The following is an 18,529-nucleotide window of genomic DNA, read 5'->3' on the forward strand; positions in this document are numbered from 1 at the left end:
TACCAAAACCCTTCACAACCTCACTTACATAACAACAAACACAATAAGAGAAATAACACACATTAGGCCCACTAATGATAGTGTAGCAATTCAAAATAAACCTGCGTGCCCACTGCCGGCAGCACACAGTCTGTACTCCGCCTTAGGCTTTATAATCTCAATACTACGGCGAAGGTGTGTCCAAAACGAGAAATCAATAAAACAACGAAATATCAGAGGTCACAACTACAGAGGTCGCATGATACCTCCATAAACTCACTACTATTTAAATATATTATACATTAAACATAGAATTAGTTGTACAACTGAATTAGATATGCAGATATTGTATAGAGTAAATTGCACCTGCTTATTAAGTAAGCATTTCTTGTTTTACGGGTGCAGTACAATCGCAAATATTCCCGTGTCACACAAAGTACTAATTAATATACACATATGAGATAAAAATCTTGGCTTATAATGTAGACAGTTTCCAAACATACATAATTATTCCAATTTGATCGATTTTAACTTCTAATATGCAACCAATAGAAATTAAATTTGATCAAACGAGTGTAATAAATGAAATAAGCCTAAACCAAATCGAATTTTAATGCATAACATACTAGAAAAAGGATAGTTTATATATAGCAGCTACTATGTTAATTTAGCTATAAAATATTCATTAAATAATCGCTCATAATAATAAAAATCTGGTTTAGGACGTCTTCAAAAAAGTATATCAGATCACTTTCGTTATATAACGAGAGTTATTCGACCTTAAACTAGGTTAGGCGAGTAGGCCTACCGGTTATACCAAAATTCGTATTATTTGTACCAAGTAAAACCTACATTCAAGTTATTACGTTATTTCGTAGGTACAAATCACCAGCAACTCAACCTACACCAAACAGTCAATTGTTTCATTTGACTTTCGACTTTATAAATAAGAAAATAAAGTTGAAAAAGGAATGTGACAGAAAGAAGCAGCTTGATCTGCTGTAGTCATAGCCGTAGGGTATCCTAAATTAAATTTATAAGGAGATGTGCGATGACCAGTACTAGCACTGTAGGCTGGTTGACCTTAAGGCCTTAATTTAGATACAAACGCTCGAATAAACGTAGTAATGTATAATTAAATTAATTAATTTTAGTGTTAGTGCCATCCTACTGCTATTGAATTTATTGTTTTGAATGTCAAATTCAGACTGGTATAGCACTATTAATTACTAGTTGTCTTGTTAAGTGTTCTTGAACAATTCTAGAGAGGTGATTTTAGAACAGTTAAAGCATGGTTAAAGTAATTTAAATGTAAATACTATAGTGAAAAATGGAAACATCAATAGTCCTTTTTTAAGGTGGGATGATCATCCTATGCCTTCTCTCGCCTTGGGTGAGGTGAGAGTGAGCGTCAAACTCTTATTGACTAAGAAACCACTCCGTTCTTACTCCTTCTTTTCGAGCTAGAGCCGCTGTAATCCGCTGAGCAGTTCGCAGCTCCAGGAACATGAATAGTTCTAAGATTTAAAATTAATTAAAAATAAACTATATTTCTTTGCACTTACATGCCATAATTGTCTACTAAATTAAACTGTGCATACAGCATTTAAGTACGTAAAGGATAACAAACTATTGAACCTCATCGTTCATTAAATCTAACAGGCAGATCTAAGTTAAAACACTATTATGTATTAAATTATAACTCAAGCAACATTAAGCCATTATTTATAAGGCCGTAACAGACATGTGGGTGGCGCTATGCATTATTATGTACACCTTAAGGTTGATTTCGCAACATAATAAATGTCTCATTAAGTTAACTTGTCAAGCTATGCGTGAGATTTTGCAAAATAGTTAAGTGTCATTGGGCAAGTCGTTAGCGTGACTGTACCGCGTGAGGTCTTTGAGGAAAATACATTTGGTATCACCCCTGATCTTACCACGAACGTTGTAAGAGACGAATTTTGAATCTTATTTTTTTACAGAACCTTCATACAACAAATTTAATGTCAAAAATAGATCTTAGTACAAAGATTTTGAACACCGATCATAATAGATTTATTTTTTAAACGTCCCACACTAGAATTTTTCTGAGTCGTTTTTCTAAGTTCACTTACATAATTATGAGACCCAGACCCAAAACTACAATTTGTGAATCACACAAAGAGTTGCTCCGTGCGGGATTCGAGCCCGCTACATGTTGCGCGGCAATCGGTTACCCAGTAACCACAACAACCGTGCAGTCAATAATATCAGCTATAAGTTCTACACATTTGCCAGACCGGTCGTCAGCACTCACTAATAAACATGAAAATTTTAAAATTGCTGTCTGGAAACCCTCTTATTTATAGCTGTATGTTGTTGATAATATACTACTGCCTATCTTCGGGAAATAAATGTCGTAATGTTATGCTAATGTAAGTTTAGTAAACCATTACTAAAATAACCCGAAGGCGATGAGTATATAATTTAAGTATTAACTAGATGTTTAATGAAGTGAATAACTCCGTAATTATAGTTCTTAACCGACTTTTAATAAAACGAGGTTGGTGTTTTTCACCATAAATTGCAATATTGTATACAATGAGGTTGGTTTTGAAAACAATGTTCTGCGTGAGTGGAGTCTTCATTGTCAATTACTTTGGGATTTTTAGCACGTGTTCTTGTTTTAATTAACTTTGAATGGTAAGGTACTTATGAGAAAAAGATTGCCACTATAGGTTTTATAAAATTGTGAGGCTAGTACTAGCCTACACTAGTACTAGCCTAAAAATTTTCTCGACACACATTTTGCTTGTCAGATCGCAGTTTATAAGGTTTTTAACAGTCACTAGCTGACCCGGCAAACTTCGTACCGGCTCAATAATTCTTTTCTCGCCTTTGTAGCTTCCCTAGACTTTCACAAATAATTCAAGACCAAAATTAGCCAATATAGTCCAGCCATTTTTCGATTTTTAATGAGACTAATGAACAGTAATACATTTTTGTTATTTAGAAGACTACTACTACCCAGTGTCTTAAATGTGTAGGCTCAGAGTCGATCACCATGTGGTTTGAAATAGGAGCACTTTTTATCAATATAATACTGTGATAATATTACTTTAATAGTTATGTGTATACATTAGTTAATAAATTATTTTTAATGCAAAGCTTTCAAGTTTAAAGTTACACCTGTCTTACATCATCTTGATTTATCTATCGATAATAATATTTATTACAATCATTTGGTAAAACATAGTCACGAATTTCATCCAAATTTTATTTCTTTATTGGCTTTTAATCTCAGATTATAATCAATCGTCCAATTATTGTGATATTTATTTAATACATTTGTCGATTCTGTGTCATAGAAATAAATGTATTTAAATTAATATTTCCTTGTTGAATATGAATGTTTATATTACACAGAAATAGTTTTATTACACTCGTTTCGTATTATTTCATTGTAAAATATTGTGAAATTTATACTCGTAAATGTCATGTTATGGAGTATGGACTATGGACATCGATAAGATTACAAACAAGTTCACATGCACATGACACTCAGATCCGGAACAACAATTTGAGAATCACACAAAGAGTTGCTCCATGCGGGAATCGAACCCGCTGCACGTTGCGTGGTATCCTGTTGTCCAGCCAATCGTGCATGAAAATGATACAATTCATTCTGAATGAACATATATTTTTAGTCTATAATCATCCGTCGTTTACACTTGTCCTAAACAAAACGTACTCCTACCTAATAATAACAACATAATTCACAAAAAACCTTAAATTTTGACACCACCAATAACCCGAAACAAAATAATATTCATGTTAGTCTGTCTATCATGTCGTGAACAATTTTCTTTCGACTTCATTTTCCTGAGACGTTGATGAATATGTGCGTGACACGGTAGAATGCCCGCTAGTGATGTGGATACTGCTATTTATATCGAATTATCGTAATCCGAGTAGCGAGCTGGTGACAGTTTAGTATGATTGGCATCCGGAACCGGGAAATCGGTGTTAGTTTTCTTATATGCGGTTTTGTTTATTAAAATTTGTATGGTGATAACATACCTATGCATATTACGGTGTTTAGAGAGTTTTTTCGGAGTTTTCCACGTTATATTATGAAGACATTATCATAATTAAATTCGATTGAAGGTCACAATTTTTAACCGACTTAAAACTATGGAGGATCGTACTTTAACACGTGTTTAAACACGTGTGTGTTTAAACATAGTTTAGCCTATCTAATACATTTTCTGGTTTTCCAAAAATCTAACTGCCGTAAAATCTCAAGCCGTCTACCAACCAAATGTAGGGATGAAAGCAAAACCTCTTTAAGAAGATACTTTTGTTCAACACTGGAGGTCTTCATGCAGCAATTGGTGATAATAGTCATAAGTTTTCAATAAGCTAACAAGAAATCCGTGATTTATCCATCCTTGAATACTTAACATGTATGTATGATATATTGTGTAATTTCTTTAGTAAACTAATTAGTAAATAATTATTTTTATAATTTAGTAAAAACAGTAAAAAACAAAAAGTAAAAAATAGTAATAATTTAGTAAATAATTAGTAAACTAAAGAAATTAACAACATACAATATATCATACAAATCTTGCTTCAATATTATTACATTCGTGAGTACTTCAACTGACAACCAACCAATGAAAACCTTTACCATAAAAAACTCCTTGGTATTTACTTTTTTGACGCAGCTCAAAAACCAAGGCTCTGGCCGAGCATATTTTCACAACACCCGAATTCCGTTGTCATATAAATAATTAATTAAAAAGTGCCTGATTACTTAGACATTTTTAGCTTAGCCATTGTTCTTTGCAATTGTTCGGCACCGGATACGAAGATTCTCACACTTCGGAAGTTTTACCTCATTTGTGACGTTTTTGTATGTATGTGTGACTTTACAGTGACGGAAGAGAAACAATACTTTATGTATGTGTGTGTGTGTGTGTATGTGAATATTTATGATATTACGTAGTTTTAAAATGAGTGATTGATGCGCTATTATGTGAGATATAAATGTTTTTCCTGTTGTTATGTTATGTTGTGCTGGGAAAAATTGTGTTTGGTGAATGTAACGAAGTCAGGAAGGAGGTCTTTTGAATTCTTGTAATGGACGTGTATACATTTTAATGTCATATTTTATTAGCTTTGGGTTTTAAAGTGGGCCTCTTAACCTCTAAGCTATCACGAAATTAACATTTAGAAAAAAAATATAAAAATATGGTTTGCACAATAAAGTTTTTCTATAGCCAATAGCCATTAATCTTTACAGTTCCATGACATTTACCATATGTACGTATACTCATAATAGATGGGGCCCAGTAGGGCTGATGTCTGATCCGGAGCTGCGGATTATCTAGCGGGTTTACCGGGGCTCCGGCTCGAAAAGCAGGAGTAGGAACGGTTTTTAGCCAATAAGAGTCTGACATCCCTCCCGTCTTGCCCAAGGCGAGAGAAGTCATTGGATGATTTTCCCCCCTCAAAAAAAATAATATTCATAATATGTATATAGATGACCCATCCTTCACCCACTGATCGTAGTATGAAGCCCTACTATGAACTTATACTACAATTCCTATTACCTACATCTCGCCATGAGCCATTTCCACGTCACAAACTACGCTCAAGGTGCGACTGTGTCGCAACAGTTGCGCAACTAAGCAACTAAATACGTGACACATCCTTGAATGAGTGTAGAAGACGAACCAGTGTGATTCAGAATGTTACTTAATAGCTTCTTGTAGTGAATCCTAATTAAATTGTGTGAGTATTGCATAGGAGTTGCATTTTCCATTATCGCTATTACTGTTTTGAATTTTAAGCAATTTATGTAAAGTTGCTTGTGTGTTGATGGGTGATTTCAATATCGAAGCTTTTAATCGAATTATTTATTAAAATGTGAATGCGTATTTCTTTAGCTTTCTTTTTTTATTGTACAAGCCGGTAAATGAGCAGACGGATCATCTGATGGTAGGCAACCGCCGCCGCCCATGGACACTTGAAACACCAGACGCGTTGCGAGTGCGTTGCCGGCCTTTTAGGGGTTAGGAATTTAAAGATTTTTGGGGAATCGGTGATTGGAAAGGTTCTTTCGCTTTGCAATAGATGTTTTATGATGTTCTTTACTACCGGAGTACTCTCCAAAAATTACTATCTAGGGATTTTATTACTTCGATGAAAAGAGCTCGCCATATTAATTTTAAGGTGCTTGGTAACAATCCTCATTTGTATTATAATTTTAAAAGGACGTTAGTATTCAAGTTCATAAAATAAAGACATTAACATTGACTCCATTATTAACTTACTTCATATTCATTAAACATAAATTATAATATAACAAATTAACCTACTAATGTAAAATAGCATTGGAATCTAATACTTGAAGATTACACAATCAATTAGTAATTAACTATATGATTAGAGTAACATTAATATACTGAAATTTAATTAAACTTTAAGTAAAGGGAAATTATGAGCAATTTTGTTTGAATCAGAAAATAATTATGTAGTACAAGCTATACAAATCCAATATAAGCTGACCGTCCATATTGCGGAAAGATCACACAAAGCGAGATCAGGATAAAATGGTTTTGTATAGCTCTATGTGTAGACACATGTACCAATGTGATCATACATTTGAGCTCAATTTGTGATAATGTATAGCTGTTAGCTAGTTCTTGTGGCTTTATAGGTTACTTACTTACGACATACCGGTGCAAGGCATAAGCTTAATTCAGACATACTTTAGACTTTACTTTAAGTGTTTCAAAAGAATTGAAAAGGGCTGGCCAGATTGATCAACCCTAGTATTTAACCTATCTATAGAAGAATTGGTCTCTCATTTGGACAAAGAATGTTAAGAAAAGCCATCATAGGTCTTATCATTAACACAGACAACGTCACTTTTTATCTCCGAAGGCAGAGGTGCTATTACGGTAATTTTCTTTTAACTAAATAAGTAAGAACCTCCTTCCATCTTTGAAGTCGATTAATAAGATAATGCTTGTTTAATACAATGATTCGACAATACAATACGTTACAGGTATGAATCCCAATTGAAACAAAAAGAAAATTAACTACAGGTGGTGGTTTTATTTCACCTATAAGTGACAAATGTATTTATAAACGACATACAGATAGCTTTCTCTATTAGTTAATAGATCAACTCATCGCAATCTCCTTACACTTACAACTTAACTACAGACAGTAAGTAAGTAGGAACGTAGTAGGTAATACATGTCTAGAACATGGTGTTAACACGAGTAGCAACGATCTGTTGCAAAATGATTTATGATTACCCCTTCTCAGTCACTGGTAACCAGTACTAGTATGAAAGGGAACTCGAAGGTACGTATTATTGAAATTGCGTTAGATACCAGGGACCAGGAGTGTACTAAGTGTTTTTGAAGGTAGTATAGGTCTGTAGGTTTTTGACGGGATAGGGCGATAAACGAAGAGATGGATCATCTGGCTTGCACCGAGTTCGACGCTCTGATTGTCCAGCTTCAATTATTGAATCAACGAATCTTTACATCACGTTTGAATAAATGCAAACTCTTACTAAGGTTACTAAACGAGCAAACGATGTCTCGTTTCGATTTCGTTCAACGTAAAGAAAATTCGTCAGTAATTAAAGAGATAACAAAAATTAGTGTCTAGTTTTACCCTACCGGCCTTTGACATCACTGTTTATTTTTAACAATGATCATTTCATACTGTTTTCCTTTACTGCATTTGGGTATTTTATTGACAAAAATATCTGACGTCAATTTTAACAATTAAAATATTTCAAGGTGGAGATTTTCCGTTAAAATACTCAAGTGCATAATATGTTATTTTAAGTTTATAAACAACTTTACATTAAGAAAGCCATTTAAAACATTCACAGCGACTGTGACCAGATGAAGTTGTAACTATGAAGAAAGGTTACCGACCTTTTAATTAGCATTTCCTAAGAAAGTCTTAGTTAGTTTTAAACATACTTAATGTGATATTATGTGACATAAAGATGACTACAGATTACTGAAAACTACACATAATAATTATTTGTTTTGTTTATGGGCATTTCTTTTAATTTGTTTTTAGAAATTATTGCCGTAGACTTGTGGTTTAACTGCATTAAGATGTGAACATAGACAACATATTTCTTAATATATTAGTAAATTCCATGAAAAATAACCAACATTTATACTATGAATGCTGTGAGTATGTGTGTTTGTGTGTATGTTTGTTACTCAATCATGTCAAAACGTCTGAAGGGATCGAGATGAAAGTTGGAACAAGGATACATTATAATGAAAACCAGCCTATTTAACCTAAATTTGTTATTCCAGACCATAGTCTATAGTGTGGTATATAGTATAGTCTATAAAATATAGTCTGGAATAACAAATTAGGCTGGTTTTTTTTTCACACGGGAGTACGGGTTAAGCTATTGGTAGAAGCTATAATATTAACCCACGTATAAAGAAAGCCCATGACCTTCGTATAGCAGTGGAACTGACCACAAGACAGTCAATTAGAAGAAATTTCCAATACAATAAAAACCGGTAAAGTTCTTATATAAAAATGATAATTCAGTTTATTTTAATATTGAAACCGATATGGCATTGACCTTCCGAATTTACATGAAAGTTGAGATCGAAAGTTAAATGCTGTTTAGTAAGTTATTTATGTATTTACTTAAGTTTATTTATAATATAACATTAATATATTATGTCTTAAGTTATTTTGCGAAAAATACCGTATTAAAAGCCATGTTTATACTTAGCAAATGACGTAGGATTGAATTAATGGTTTTAATAAATCTATTAATTTGACTTTTAAACATGATATCATACTATTTTTATCGAAAGAGCAGACAGAGATATATTTTTATTGGTTTTTGGTTTCTATATTGTATTGGTTAGGTTTTATTAGGAAATTGATATTATCACACTCCATAAATATCAAAATAATGTATAGATTGTGTAATGTGTTGAAGTCCTTTAACCTTTAATCGCCTGTGTTGCATATATACATATACATATATGCGACACATACGTATCCCTGCCGCTCATATCATATTGCTGCGACAGACACCATGAAAGATTTTTTCGTTCTATTCACACGATTGCTCCTCCTTATTTGTTGTAGATAGTTATATATTTTTTTATTTTGTAGCCGCGTGCTAGGGTCTCAGTAATTGATACTTAACTGTGTGATTAAAGGATTAAAAATAATACGTTTTTACGGTACAGTTACGAACGTCAAAGATATTGATTAGGTTGTATGGAGACACATGACCTCAGAGCAGATCTTCTTGCCAAGAATATCAACTATAGTTTTTTTTAACTTTATATAGAGAAAAGCTCTAGTAGTTTCGAGTTAAGCTGCTCATGATGAAGAGTCCCTTTGTGACTCGAAACTAGTAGAGCTGTTCTCCATTAATTTACGTGAGTAAACCGTGATTTTAAGTTAATTTAGTATGTCTCATGATAGTAATTATAAAAAAAAACGTTGTATAGACTAGTATACCGGCCATTCTAATCATAAATCACATGTCACCAATCACCGCCGCCATCGAACGAGACATTAGCGTTCGCCAATTTTCTTTCAAATCGCGCAACCTCACTTACGATCACTTACAAAATATCAATTTATTTATAAATAACCTACTAAACAGTGCACACATCAAGCCACACAAAACCAGTTTATCTTGGTCTCGCTTTTTATGAACTTTGGTCACATTCAAGGGCCAACCTATACTGGTTTCGTACAGCTTGATGTGAACTCGTGTACATCTTCCTTAATTGCATCTAACGTAATAACATAAGGTGTTATTAAATGATAATCTTAAAGAACTATTAACCTTTGGGTTGGGAAAACGTTCATCTGTTTCAAAACACTAGGTTTGTAAGCCATTGTAGTTTGGACGCGTGTGAATGACGTGGGAAATGCGTGTGCGCCAGCTAAATCGTTTTTTTTTTTCATTATTTATGGGTTATAAGGTAAAACTATGTAATGTTGTATGTCATTTTCTTTGACGACGATTATGATGATGGGAGAGATTTCCTGGCTCATAATTAAGTGCTTTTCATAGTTCATTAATTTACTGATTAGGAACGAAACTTGTTACACACAATTATTAATTCTGTTTAAATTAATGGAAAATTATTGAGAAAGCTCTACTAATTTCAAGTCACAACGGGTCTCTCATTCAAGAGCAATGTGCGTAGGCGTAGCGTATTACTTCTCTATTTCACGTTATGATCATCTTTTTTTATTAATCAAGTGGCCTCGGCCCAATTTTTGCGGGCCTAAAACATTCAACCTATTGCAAGTCAAGAGCCGAATTGATTGATTGCTTCAAATATCAATTATAAGTATACATTGTTGCAGTGTATTTCTTGGCCAGTGTCACGAACTTTAACCTCGAATAACCCTATGATCAGTTACCACATGTTGCAAAGGGCATTTATGTAATGCATGCCTCATTGGCCGTCTGTGTGCAAATACTGGGCATGATGTTGAATAGCAAGCTCCATTGGCCGAATTGCCACAAGTACTGAGGAGTCGACAGATATAACTCGGTTGATCCGGTATGTTTTTATAATAACTATCGGAAATTAATGGAAAAAAGCTCAACTTGTTTCGAGTCACAGAGGAACTCTTCATCATCCTAAATACAACTGTTACATAGCTGGTGATGGATATACTGTAAATGTAGAAATCTTTACTTAATATCAGCCTGTAATTGGCCCACTGCTAGGCCAAATTCCCTTATTTCATAAAGAAGGCATTTGCATTAACTACCATGATTGGTTTGAAACTTGTACCTGGGTAATTTGATATTGCCGAGATTTCCTCTCGATAAAAAATATAATAACAAACAAATAACAGGTGCAAATAAATACAGGAATTACGTTGAAAATACAATAAGAACTTTCTACCCTGAGAAATAAGAATCAAAGTAAATAATAATACATACTTATCACTTAACTAAGATGACAATACGAAAGTTTACGAAATTTTCTTTTCCCCCATTCAAAAGTTTATTCTTTTTTAATTTTCTCTCACGACACCGCGATCAGGGAAGTATTTACCTGTAACAAAAACAAAAGGTCGTTATTAGAAAGTTTTAAATAAGTCACATAAGATGTTTTTGAAATAACACTGTTCGTCTATTGTTTTTTATTTATTAAGAAAGTGCAATCTATGAGTTATGCGACTTTTTTATGGTATAAGCCGGTAAACGAGCAGACGGAGCATCTGATGGTAAGCAATCGCCGCCGCCCCGAAACACCAGAGGCGTTACAAGTGCGTTGCCGGTTAGGAATTTAAGGGTTGTTGGGGAATCGGGGATTAGGAAGATTGGTTATAAGAAATTTGTATGTCAAGTTTCAATAAGTACAATAATCATATTTGCCTTTTTTATGTTTAATAGGTCTTTCGATTTAACTTGTCTATTGTGCTTTGTTCATCGTCCTTATACTTACCACAAGGTGGTCCCGATTGCTGTTTAAAATGTTACGCATAAATATTAAGGGCATTATTGGATCATAAGGTAAAATAACAATGATCATAGTGCATAATAATACGTACTAATTATTTCGCATTTAAGCTGGTACAGATGTATTAATTAAAATGTGAAAGATATTAAAAAATGGAATCTTTAGCACGTGCTCCAAAAGAAGTAGATACTTCTACAAGTACATACAACTTGTGGTTTTTGCAACCATCTTGTTATTTGCAGTGGTTATCTTAAGTAGGTACTAAATGTAATCATGTTGCGATCTATTTGCCAAGTACCAAGTACCAAGTTGGTAGCTGTGGTAGTGTGGTCTAATCATTACCTAGAGGTTTAAAATAATATATGTGTATATCTGGTCTTTTCATTACCTAGAGGTTTAAAATAATATATGTGTATATCTATGTCGTGTAAGTGGATTTAATCTTATTTGTAAATCACGTCACGACTTCAAATTCGATTTAGAATATTATCAGAAAGTCCTGGGCAAATGGATGCAATAGATGATTAGTTCAAAAGTAGTTGTTGAACTGATTTTGTCCTTCTATTACAAATTGTAGAATGGGACTAAGCACCCATGATTACATTATACTAATTAGTAATCATTACAGTAAATCCAATCTTAAACAACTAACTCTTAGACTACGTACAAATCGATTATGTTCTAAAAGGATTAGCCAATTATACGCCTACAAATTGAATCACAGCTGAACACAACAACAAGGAGAATAATAATTCTCTTAAACGTTAAACTAAGATAAATGGCGTATAATTTGATGCCGATATTTTAAATATGGGAACAACTCAAGAACAGAATTTTCTCGTTAAGGGCTAGTTTAAGTCATAGTGTACATCATATTCTGCTGGCTGCCTAGCGGGTTACCGGGGCTCCCGGTTCGAAAAGCAGGAGTAGGAACGGGGAGGTTTTTAGTCAGTAAGAGTCTGACACTCCGTCTCATCTCGTCCAAGGCGACAAAAGGAATTAAATGATATTCAAAAAAAAAAAAAAAAATTATCAAAGTCTTAAGATTTCAAATAATGTTCTTAAAGATTTTAAGTACCGAATATTTTCTCTATTCGCTGACTTTATGTGAAACAACAAAACTCAGTTCGTTTCATACAATATCTTAACTACATTTTCTTTTATTCAGTCTTGCCTTATTCCTAATTCTACTATTAAGACTCCTTCGTCATCATCGTGAGAAGAGAACAAATTGCATAGATTCGCGAGTAGTGAGAAACAAAGCGGTAAGGTTAGTGGGAGCGGTCTAATTGATGATGTCTTACTGTAAGTGGGGCGGTTGGCCAATGTGGTTCATTAACTCTTTTACTGTTGCGTAGATGAAGGCTTTTATTTCTTTTGTGATGATACATTCGTGATGGTTGCTGTACCTTGGGTGGTAGGCCACGTTTTTCTTAGTATTTTATAAACTCCATATTAACTCATGACTGATTACAAGATCTACTCCTGAGTACTATAGCATAGCATTATTTACATTTGAACGCAGAGGCATGTTTATGAATAAATATGAAAGATTTGTCCACAAATCACCACACGTCACAGAAGCATTGATTACCTGTTATGTACACCTAAAAGCACCCACAACTTCCCTAGTCCTAACATCCGCTAGTTACTACTAGGTATAATCAATACTACTCTAACTATTAGTTAGAAATGAAAACTGACAAACAAGGTAGTAAGAGCTATGTACTAGAAATCTCAATAGGCTGCCGTAAGAGTGACTAATTATAGTGCACTTGGTACTCGAACGAGATAAGCCTCCATTTCATTATACATAGTTTTACTTACATTCACAGATTTATATCGTGAAGGAAAATAAATAGGAAATGGGTAAGGATATTGTTATTGTGATCAAAATTGTTTGCAGAAATAATTAAATATGTCAGATTTATTCGTTCAAGACAAACATTTTTTACAAAGACTTTTTTAAGGGGCGCAAATCATCCTTCTATCGCCTTGAGTGAGTCGAGAGGGAGTGTCAGACTCTTACTGACTAATAAGCACCCCGTTCCTACTCCTGCTCTTCGAACCGGAGCCCCGCTGTGTTACATTTTATTCAAGTATCAGTAACTTAAAGTAAATCAAATGATGTTACTTAAAGCAAACTCACTCAATATTTTACTCATAGGTAGTTAAAAAAAACCTACGTGACATCACACATTAACACGCCTAAAGATTTTCTAACACAAGGAAAGTTCATAAAGTATTTTTCTAAACCACATTGTCGTTGGAAAATCAATCTTACGCTTACCATAATAAGAGTTGATTGTCTTCAGTTTACGATCGTAAAAAGAAAGCAATGTAATATATTTTACTAACAGCTGACTTATAAATCTGATCGGTCGATCACTCAACCGGTTTTTAAATAACAGTACACTTTGTACAATTTCCAATTCTTCGAATAATATCTTATACGAGTATTTCTATGTATTCATGAAACTTGTTTTTTTTTGTGGAAGACCTTCAATAGAACGAGGTGATCTTCTTTTGTCCTAAGGAAGCATCCACACGAGACGTAAGAAAGCAATTTTTAGTTTGTTCTATAAAACTATAATATTAAACAAACACAAAGAAGAAATTCATTCTTGGATTAGGGATAGGCCTGTTGGATTTCGTTTCCCATTTTGCTATAGAGAACTATTGGATAGTAGTCTTATATAAAGGGCATAACACACGTTGGCGTCCCGAACCTAGTAATAAACTTGTCATTTAAATTTGAACATTAAATCTTATCTCGTATGATATATTTCCTGACGTCAATCAAAAAGGTTGTCAGTGCGCGGCCCGTGCGTTGTCGGCGCGCTTACACCTTTTTCTTTTGTTTCCCAAGCAAAGAACGCCATGCCGCAACCGTGACGTATCCGTCGCATTTATGTATACAATGTCTCTAAGGCAAAAGGCTCACTTCTAATAACGAGAAACATTACTAACTTAAAGTTACATTAAAAAAGTAGCAACATAACCAACCCTTTGGATGAATAAATGGTGTGATATTACTAGTATTAGAACTGGCTTTACTACTCACAATACAACATTATTAATTTTCAATTAAATAATAATGTATTCTTTAATATATTTGATTATGACATTGACACAACTATTATTCGTCTACATAAAAACTAATTTTAAACCTATTTGACATTTAACTGTGTGATTTAATTTGTATGAGATGTGACAAACAAACATGAGTATCAGTCAGATTAAGCTATTATTAGATGGTTATATTTTTACATATTTAAAACTTTAGTTGTACAGTTCCTTTATAAAGCAACTTTCTAACCCAACCTGATGGAAGGTGTAAATTTAAAAACCAAGAAAAAGGTCTAATCCAGGAAGAGAAGCCGCACCTATATATTTTGTATGTAGTGAACGTTCCTGCCTCCTTAGCGACTGTACCCGGAGACAGATGTGATGAGTGGCATCGCCATAGCCATAGAACTGTTTCATAATAAGTTGTTTGAAAAACTTGTAGGTAGAAAGGAGTATTTCTATATAGATTTACACAAACATAATACAAATTCATATTAATAGAATATATTTTGGCGACACACACACGTATAAAATGTATCTAAAAGTGACGTCACACGATATTTCAAAACGATATATCTTCAAAAGTATTTGTTTCCGTAAGAAAATGAAAAATACGTGTGTAATATTCTAAAATAATCTACAAGACGGATATTAAAATAAAAATTAATCATCTACCTTATTACTGATAATGATAAATATCCATTAGTAGCTACTGCTGTCTTGGTAAACTTCGTATCATCTCTTTGTCAATGGAAGAAATATAGTGTTAACATTAACACCACATTTTTTCCAAATTAATACAAAACCAACTAATTTCCACGACCTTTAATCAAAACAAAGTTATTTTCGATCACAGTTCATAGGTCTCAAATAAATTACAGAAACGAACGCATTAACATGAAACTAGATTCATTTAATTATGAATTTGCATATTATTTCTTTAAATTATTGCACTAGTGTGTTCGTGTGACACAACCGTATCGGCAATCGGCAATCGGCTATAAATCAATCGATTAGCAAGCTCATCCGATAGTGACCTGTGATCTGTAATCAAAAGCGATGAACAAAATGGCCTTGGATTTTGTCGACATCTGACGACGTGTGAATGTTGGGATTTTTTCGTATTGTAGCCAGTTTTACAATGTGTTAATTCGGACTCTGTGTAGTTTTGTGTCGTGAGTTTTATTGCTAATCCTTATTGGTGGAATGTATTGTTTTGATTTGTTGTATGAAATTATAATACAAGAACTGGGTATAAAGATAAGACCTGAGGTAAGAATCTTCAAGTATCGGTCACACTAGGGTTTTCTCCTGTCGTAGATGCGTTTACAAACTTACAGGTTCACACATGACACCCAGACCCTAACAGTCTCCGCACCAACCGTGCAGTCACATTGACTCGAATTGAGAAAATGGTAAGCTAATACGGCACTCCTATTATGTCATGGTGTAAACAGAGTAAGATAAAATTCAATATAGGTACCTACTTAAAACTATTTATACTTCTTTATATTGTACCGTTTAAAGCAACTCCTAGTACTACTCACTACTATGATATTAGCATACATTATCTCCTTAGTGGATAACCTTAACCGTCAATGCAAATAAATATTCTATGTATAAATGTGGTGTTTAAGTATATACTTAGCAACATTAAATAAATCTTTAAGGTTAGCCTTCTTAGGCGAAAAGTGATAAGTTATCACCCTATTACAATAATATTATACGTTTTAGCATTTGCAATGGAATTTAAATTAATGATTATGCTTTTATTTTAGCAAAGAAAGTTGTATCTCTATTTATATAGTGAGTTAATTATCATAAGTAGGTACTGAAAATATTACTTTCTAATAAAAGAGACTTTCTGACAAAGAATAAGTGTGGGAGAGCCATGCTTCGGCACGAATGGGTCGGCTCGACCGGAGTGATACGAAATGAAATGACATGCAACGCACTTGTAACGCCTCTGGTGTTTCGGGTGTCCCTGGGCGGCGGCTGCTTACCATCAGGTGATCCGTCTGCTAGTTTACCGGCTTATCCCATAAAAAAGAAAACATTTAGAGAGTCAAGGCAATTTTTCGTATTACTCAAATATTTTGTCATCTTTTTAATTTCAGTCCAACATCTAAGTAGTATTGCAATATCAATAAAACTCCTACTATTAAAAAGACTTAATTATTCGTAAAAAAACATCTACAAATATCACACTTATAATATTACCTCTACACTTCCAGTTTGCAACAAGGTGAAAACGCAACGACACACACACAGGCACACTACACTAACATCACACTTATACACGTATAATGTTTGTATATGTGTGTGTTGTTTATTTCTTCATAGCTTGCTATCATTGACGCAAGGTGCATTTCTTTGTGAAATATTTCATAAGACAGAGAATATAATTAATTGAATTTCATCTTAAAATTAGGATGTGTCAAGATAGTCTAACCTATAATAATATAATAGATATAGTTAGTTGTTATTAGTTTATAACCGCATTTTAACTATAAATTTTATCAAAGTTCAAGACCAAGGTATTTAAATTAAAAACAGTCAGTCACTAAGTTGACTCATCACAAAAATTGGCAAAGCAGGCTCTTTTGAAAGTTTAGAATATAAGAGCAGTGACATTTTTAATTACAATTTTTTTACAGGAGTGCAATATATATGGTACGCGTGTGAATTTAGTTAAAAATATACCTTAATTAACTGAATTTAAGGTCACTTATTCAAAATAGCTGTGCAAAATATTTATGTATTTATCATATAAAATAAGACGTTGCATATCTCTATACAATTTAACCGCAACTGTCCTCAATATCGAAACATGGATCAGCCATCGACATTATGTTAATAGAGAAAATGTGTTGAAATCTATATTCACATAATAATACTGTATGTTATAATATACGTATATATTTTTTATGGTATAAGAAGGTAACCGAGCAGACGGATCACCTGATAGTAAGCAATCGCCACCATGGACACCCGAAACACCAGAGGCGTTACAAGTGCGTTGCCGACCTTTTGGAGGTTAGGAATTTAAGGGTTGTTAAGGAATCGGGGATTGGGACGATTAGGAAGGGGGTAATTGGGCCTCCGGTAACCTCACTCACACAACGCAAGCCTTGTTTCCGGGAATAAAAGGATAGGCAGAGATAAACAAAATCAAGACATATCTCAATAACAATAGCTGTGAAATGACTACAAAGTCATTGATACTCGTACATATATCACGCGACAATATTCCTATGTAGCCATAATTCATAATTAATTAAACGCTTTTTATAAACACTTGTATGCATTTTAGTGTTCTCCGATCTCTATCGGCATTGTTCTAACATTAACTTGAATAGTTGTGTACCCACGGGTTATAAACATTTCAGTTTCTAGTATAGAAAACTGATATTATTTTATTAGGCCAAAGGTAAAGACAAGGTGTCTTTGGATTTTGCTTTTAAACTATTTAACTGTCTGATGACAAAAGTTTATGTTAAAAATGTTTTCGAAAGCATTGTTTGCTTCTGCTTCAGAATGTAAAATTACTGAACTATACTGGCTTTAGTCAATTCAATATTTTATTAGACTGTGAATTAAATAAATGTAAAATATGTCTTCATTTTCCTTCCACAATTACGTAAACAACAGGCATTTTCACTATAAAGAAATTGCACATAAATTGTTTCAAGAATTTTATTAATACTTCTAACAATATTTTAACAGCGACACTCAACACAGCCTACCAATAAAACGCATTTCTTCCTCCAAGTCCATTCATTGAACAAAATTAATGTACCCACTCAATTATAAGTATAAATACACACAAGTCAATTGTATACAACGAATATGTGCATAAATTAACAAAACGGCAGCGAAATGTTTCCTTCCTGAGAACCAAACGACACTTTCTTTCCTTCATTGAACGGAACATACATTGCTCGGTACTAATTACTTGTGTAAGTATTGCA

General features: G+C 33.5%; 1 protein-coding gene and 1 long non-coding RNA gene across 10 annotated transcripts in view; both read right to left on the reverse strand.

The window, feature by feature from the left end:
• LOC126911512 (uncharacterized) overlaps positions 1–11,076 on the reverse strand; it is a 42,588-nt gene extending 31,512 nt beyond the window's left edge. Inside the window, exon 1 of the long non-coding RNA XR_007706030.1 lies at positions 10,967–11,076. This is a non-coding gene — a long non-coding RNA (uncharacterized LOC126911512). The remainder of the gene's footprint in view (positions 1–10,966) is intronic.
• Positions 1–18,529, reverse strand: part of LOC118279275 (uncharacterized) — a 124,508-nt gene that overhangs the window by 92,007 nt on the left and 13,972 nt on the right. The gene's annotated exons all lie outside the window — the stretch shown is intronic.

This window comes from Spodoptera frugiperda, chromosome 15 (assembly GCF_023101765.2).
Source record: "Spodoptera frugiperda isolate SF20-4 chromosome 15, AGI-APGP_CSIRO_Sfru_2.0, whole genome shotgun sequence".
Taxonomy (NCBI): Eukaryota; Metazoa; Arthropoda; class Insecta; order Lepidoptera; family Noctuidae; genus Spodoptera; species Spodoptera frugiperda.